At 33.5% G+C, this 7500-nt stretch overlaps 1 pseudogene; it reads left to right on the top strand.

Moving 5' to 3' along the window:
• LOC137621561 (uncharacterized) overlaps window positions 1–7500 on the top strand; it is a 364107-nt pseudogene that overhangs the window by 48164 nt on the left and 308443 nt on the right.

Genomic DNA, 7500 nt, shown 5'->3' with positions numbered 1-7500 from the left:
TGGACAGCCGGCATCCAAATTTATTGTGCAGATATTTTTTTTTTTCATCAGTTTGTCATAGTCAGAATTAGAGTTTTATTTGCATAGTATCTGGTTTGATTATTAATTCTCCCTTTTACTTTTCGTATTAGGTAAATGTTTGTGTTGAATATTATCAAACTTCATATTATGTATCTCCCTTTTCCATGTTATACTAAAATACAGAGAATTCGTGATGCTAAGCATTCTGTGGTTTTTGTTATTCTTTTAAATTAGGCAAATTGATTAACACACTAAAAGAAGTAGTTGTAGTGTATTATGTTATTTCTTCATAAAACTTGCAACGGTTTTCATTTTCAACTGCAGATAAGATATATACTTTTTCTGACAGCGATCATTAAAATTTTGATGGATATATAAAAACCTTTTCGAAATTAACCGATTTGAAACCGGAGTGCTCGCGTGAAATTTCCTTTCATTGTTTATAATTGTCTTTTAAAATATATACCCCCAAAATTCGTATCTTCCCTTTTCGTTCAAGAACCATCGCATCTGAATAATTGAAATTAGGTGGTTAGTTATCAATTGTACAAAACAGCTGATGTAGTATAGTTAATGCCATTGCAAAAGATCATCAGTATGAGAGGTTAATTATATAAATAATATTTTTTCTGTCCGATGTTAATCAGGCCAGTTCTGTAGAGTCAAGTTTGACTTATTGATCTTGTTAATCGCCTCCTTTTAATGTTAATAAGAGGCTAATCGCTATTTCAAGAGGTTAATCTTATCCTATCAAAATCCTTCACTGAATAGGTTCATCATCGTATCCTTAAACCCGTTTAATCTCTCGTAACCGTAAAGATTGGAGCATGAAGCGCCCATAGAACAACCAAGACATATAGCCTGATACTTTGACATGTTGCGTGACCCACTCAACAGAGGGCATGAGTGCTTGAACCGGGTCGTTGCAACTCGACTGCGTTCTCGTTAAGAGATTCAATTTTGAAAAATACTGCACCACCCGCGACTCGAATTAATCGCTCGCGTCATGTTTGCCAAATCGCGAGGTTTTCCGCAAGCGGGTATTGAAGCTTTATGAGAAATGGCAATCCTCCTCGGCATCTCTTGTTTAAGTACAGTCGGCCTTTGTAACGTGAGATTAGGTTCAATTAGTCATTGACCTTCCTCATATCTTTCATAAAATTTTATGAAGTGGAAAGATTAGAAAATTATATTTTTATATTTATTTTTTCATGTTAATGAATATGTTTGTAAATAGATTAATACTTAATTTTGACGGTTGTTAATTTATTAAATAATCAATTACGAAATGCACGTACATGGGCTGCAGGTTGAATTAGAGAGCACTGTAAGTTCGGGATATACCGGATAAAAAAGTTCCAGCCATAATGATGGAATCTTGCAAGGAAAGTGGAATTTGATAAATGTGGTTTTATAATCTGTCAAATGTTTTTATGACGGAAAATACAAAAAAAAAAAAAGTATCCTTTAAAACTGTTCGTGGTATTAGAGATTGGTGGCCTAAGTTTAAAAAAAAGAATCTTTTAAGAAATTAAGAATGCAGGACACTCTTATGGGCTATGGATCAGTTGCGATGACGGATGACATGGCTATTTTAAAGATGATTTTTAAGTCGAATAATTGCACGAAGATTAAAGGAATTCTTTTTTCTTTCTTTCTTTCTTTTTTGTCAGGTTACCTTTTGGAATTGGTGAATATCTTTTCCTCTTTCTTTACTGAATTACTTAACATTTTAAGCATATGACTGAGAGAGAGAGAGAGAGAGAGAGAGAGAGAGAGAGAGAGAGAGAGAGAGAGGAGAGGAGAGAGAGAGAGAGAATAAATAAGAGAGAGAGTGTGTGAGAGAGAAAAAAAAAGAAGTAGAGGAGAGAGAGAGAGAGAGAGAGAGAGAGGAGAGAGAGAGAGAGAGAGAGAGAGAGAGAGAGAGAGAGAGAGAAGACTCAGGATTGCCTTCATGTGCCCTGGGGTTCTGCTGTAGACGGTTCAGTGAGCACCCACTGTCTACTGGTGCCTCCAAATCACCGTCATTTCATCAACTGCCGTTTTTTACTATCGTATTTTTTTAGAGATATAAATCAAGTTTTTTGTATTTATAATAATTTTTCTAGAGATTAATATCGTTAGATTGTCTCGTGGGAACTGAAAAATGCATTTGATGCCTAAGGAACTATGTTAAGGTTTTTTTTTTTTAACCACTTCAATCTTTGAACTAGTTCTATCTAGTAAGATGAAATGATATTTTATTATGATATCTCTTCAGTTTTCTATATTTATCGTAGTTTTTCAGAAAATTAATGTATATATATATAATTATATATATATATATATATATATATATATATATATATATATTTATATATATATACACACACACACATATATATAATATATATATATATATATAGATATATATATATAGTATATATATAATATATATATATATATTTATGTATATACACGCACACACACACATATATATATATATATAATATATATATATATATATATATATATAGATATATATATATATATATATATATATATATATTTATGTATATACACGCACACATATATATGTGTATATATATATATATATATATATATATAAATTGTATATATAAAATATATATATATAATATATATATATATATATATATATATATAGTATATATATACATTGTCTCGTGCTAGTTCATAAAAAGTGCATTTGATGCCAAAAGTAACATTAACATTTACAGACTTTTATCCAATTCCAATTTTGAACTAGTTCCACCAAACTTATTTTTTTCAGATATCAAGTTTTTAATTATTTTTATAAAGTATATTTGATTCCGAAAAAAAAGTTTAAAATTAGAACTGGTTCTATCTATCTGATAAGGTGAAATATAAAATGTTTCTTAATGTTATGAAAACAAATATATTCACATCTAATAATGATAACCCTTCGCATGAACTGAAGAGCTCTCTAATCTTCGTGTCGAAATGCAGCATCTGAAAGGAGATATCCTGTTTGATGTATATCCTTCATCGGGATTTTTTTTTTTTTTCTGTTGCTTTGTCTGCGAAGTAAAGACGCTTCGTCTTTGTTGTTGTAGGGAAATAAGGCATTTAGACAATGCCCGCCGAAGGGCAACATTTCTGAAGTTCCTTGCAAACTCTCTCTCTCTCTCTCTCTCTCTCTCTCTCTCTCTCCTCTCTCTCTCTCTCTCTCTCTCTCTCTCTCTCTCTAGTTTCTTATGGATATCTCGGCTTTTATTGTTTTAAATTAAATTTCATTCGTTCTTTATTTATAACTAATGATCTCTCTCTCTCTCTCTCTCTCTCTCTCTCTCTCTCCTCTCCTCTCTCTCTCTCTCTCTCTCTTTCGAAGCAGGTCTTCTGAAAAGTTATTTAACTTTCATAAGGATGTCTTGGCTTTTATTGTTTTAAATTAAATTTAATTTTATTCTTTATTATATAGTAAACGATATCGGTATCAATGCCCTTCGATATCAGGATGGCAGAGAACCCCCCCCCCTCTCTCTCTCTCTCTCTCTCTCTCATCCTCTCTCTCTCTCTCCTCTCTCTCTCTCTCTCTCTCTCTCCAAGGGCTCGATTTTCAAAATTGGTTTTTCACTATGTATTAAGTTAAGGCTAAGGAAAGATATATTCATTATTAATTAGGTTACATTCTAATTGAAAAAACAATCTGGTTTTCATACCTTATTAGTATAACTTGAGCAAACGAGGCTATATATAAATCCAGCTGTTTCTTCATCTCTTTAGAATGGGTTAATTTGATATTCCTTTTACTATTCAAAGATTTATAATAAACGTTTATTGATGTTTTTGTTTCATGTAACAACCATTTTTTTGTGTTTTTCCTATATTTATTGAGAGGTTTTATAAATATGTACATTATTATTTTCCATAAGCGATGCTTTCCATAGTGTTGCATTGTAGGTTTATGACAAAATTTAAATCCTTAATAAAATCAATTATATTTTTATCCAGTGACATGCCATTTCAGTTTATGCAGTTTTCAGGGAAGGGTAAACTTATTGTAAGTTTACATAGAGTAAATAACTGTATTCAGATTTTAGATTACAATGAAGCGTTGGAGATGTTAATGTGACTTTCTTTCTCTACTCGTTACAGGTGCTGGTGTTGGGGTGAGTTATTCAGTTCGTTTGGTTGGGGTGAATCAGCTGGCAGGTGTCGCCCACAACCACTGCCGCCCGCCGTATATGTCATTCACGCCCATCATGTGACCCAACCATCCATCCATGTTGCTCGTGCCACCCACCACGCGCGCCCACACCACGCAACCTCTGGTGCGCAGCCAGCCGCAGCGGAGCGCAACGCCTTTTCCAACAGTACCACGACTACTTCTCCAATTCCTATCAAGTCAGAGCCCGCCCATTACAACATCACACCACCCCTGACTGACAACCCCCGACGCCCACACATGTCCGGCCTGAGCGACACACAGTACCCGCCCGTGTCGACCGCCAATCTCTCGGCGCCCAGCACGCCCGCGCCACCTTCCACACCAACTCCAGCGCCCCCAGCAGGTACCGCCGCATCTGACCGGTCAGGGTCAGCTGGCTCCGCGAGTGGAGGATCTCTGCCCAACAACCCTTCAATAGGAGGAGGCGTCCCCCCCTCCCCCACCCCCCGTCGGGAGGAAGCATCGCTCCCCCCTATCCTCTACCCCTACGTCTCTGGGTATCGTGGCACCCGCTATGCCCGTGCCCGGACCGTCGCAGCGGCGCTCAGAACCCGGGGTCGCAGCAGCAGCAGCAACAAGGCCCGATACCGCATCCGCTCCTGGGATACGTCCCCAACGGGAACAAGATCCTCTCACGCAACCTCAACGGAACGCGTGAGTACAACAACAACAACAACAATAGTATGTCTTCCAAAGCATCATCTCACTTTAGTTTTGTCTTCTCATAAAGCTGTAAAGCAGTTCTAGTTTGTCTTCAGGAGACCCTTTTTTTTCTTGTTTTTAAATCCCTAAAGCCTTCCCTTTGCTTAGCTTACTCTCTCCCAGGAACTGGCATTCCTTTTATAATAATATACATATTATATATATATATATATATATATATAATATATATATATATGTATGTATATATATATATATATATATATATATATATATATATATATATATATATATATAGTTATATATATACACATATATATATTTATATATACATATATATAAATTTATAAAAATATATATGTATATATATATGTGTGTGTATATATGTACACAGTATACATATGTATTTGTATACATATATATACATATATATATATATATTATATATATATATATATATATATATATATATAAAAGTAATATTAAATGGCTTTGTATATATTTTCAATATTTGTTCCATGCCTTTCGCCCTATTATATTCTTGCATTCTCCCCCCCCCCTTTCCCCTTTCCTAGCTAAAAGTTGAATAATCACTGTCATCCAAAACAACCATCGTATGGCTGATTTCAATGTACTGTTACTTATTTGTGCTTAACTCAGTAGTTCCATAATCGTCATCATACAGTATGTCTCCATATCGTATATCTATAGTAGGATCTCTCATATATGCATTCTCATTATTTTTATCTGTGTTTGGATTCTTTATATGACATGTGCAATACCCTGTGTATGCTTTAGTTACGAACCTTCTATAGTTACGTAGACCCCTGTGCTCATGCGTTTGAATTCTTAGGAACTATTCCAGTTACGTCGTATTCCAATCGAAATTTCTTCCCCCCGTTCTCTTTATGTGTCTCTTCAAATTCGGTGTTAATTATTCCTTGCACTATTCCATTGATGCACAAACGCTCTTTCCTCTTCCTTTTCAATCACGTAATAGATGTCACTTTCCCACATTTTCTCCTGGCTGCTTTGTATACGATTTACTACGTTGCTTGTCTAGTGACCTTACAGCTATCTGTTATATTATTTGGATGTTTTTAATGAGAATAGGGTCAAACCATTTGCCTTTTGTATGGTGTTGCGGATTTATTGATTCTTATTAATTATTTCCCTTATGGATAACACTCGCCAGAAGATGTTCATTGCAATTAAATTTCAATTAGTAATTTTCTGTGTTGGATTTTTAGATAAGCTTATTAACGCTAAAACTGCTATATAAGAAAAAAATTATATATTGACGCTTTTCATTAAGAAACATCTTAAAAGTTGATGAAGGTATGATTTTGATTTCGTTAACTTAATAATCATCTTCTATATATGCAGCAGCCAATTTTTTGTATTAGATTATTTATATTTCTTTAGATATAAAGTAGAAGTTAAATAGGTTGCAATGTAACTCATATGCTGCTTTAACGTAGAAGCAAATTTATTACTCAGAGAAATACATCGTTCGCACTTCATGGTTGGATACAGTCTGTAGATTCAATTTCGAGTAATTTTGGAAAGATACTTTAAGTCATTTCCTTTTATTTGAAGAAATTATTTATGAAAAATTACATGCTAAGTTCCGTCTTTATGTTATGGGGTCTGGGCGCAATAGACTCTAAACACGATAGCATTAACTGGGTTAGATTGAGTTTAGCTTTGAATATATGTTGCTCTTTCTTAATGGTAGGTTTTTGTAACTACATCATGATATAAGACACGATACTTAAAACTTCTTCTAGATAACAACGATGAAAGTTGAAATCATTAAGTAAAAGAAATTTATCAAATTCGGTTTTTCTATAAAGAATTTCATTAACCATTCAAATACTTTATCAAAATTCACCGAAAAATTTTCACAAGACTTCAATTTTTGAAGTTCAATTGTTTACCATTATTTTTGAACTAATAGTAATCAATAATTTAGATATTCATAAGTCACTTTTACATCGATAATCATGTTTCAAGTTTATAAGTAAATCATCGGTTTCTTAACATCGGCGAACAACGTCTTAGAAACTTACAACAGATAAGCGAGGTCTGGTGTGAGCGGTTCTGGGGTCTCAGTTTAACTCATATTTTAATCACCTACGCTTAAGATTCCATTACTTTCTTTCACTTGATATCCTTCTGATTAAATAGATATGATCGATATACTGATTAAATAGCTATTATTGATATCCTTCTGATTAAATAGATATGATTTATATCCTTCTGATTAAATAGCCATGATATATATGCTTCTGATTAAATAGCTATGATTGATATCCTTCTGATTAAATAGATATGATTGATATCCCTCTGATTAAAAAGCTGTGATTGATATCCTTCTGATTAATTAGCTATGATTGATATCCTTCGGATTAAATGGCTATGATTAATATCCTTCTGATTAAATAGCTATGATTGATATCCTTCTGATTAAATAGCTATTATTATATCCTTCTGATTAAATAGCTATGATTGATATCCTTCTGATTAAATAGCTATTATTAATGTCCTTCTGATTAAATAGCTATGATTGATATCCTTCTGATTAAATAGCTACTTATTAATATCCT

This window comes from Palaemon carinicauda, chromosome 2, assembly GCF_036898095.1.
Source record: "Palaemon carinicauda isolate YSFRI2023 chromosome 2, ASM3689809v2, whole genome shotgun sequence".
Taxonomy (NCBI): Eukaryota; Metazoa; Arthropoda; class Malacostraca; order Decapoda; family Palaemonidae; genus Palaemon; species Palaemon carinicauda.
The sequence above is the reverse complement of the archived record's forward strand: the minus strand, read 5'-3'. Positions and strand labels throughout refer to the sequence as shown.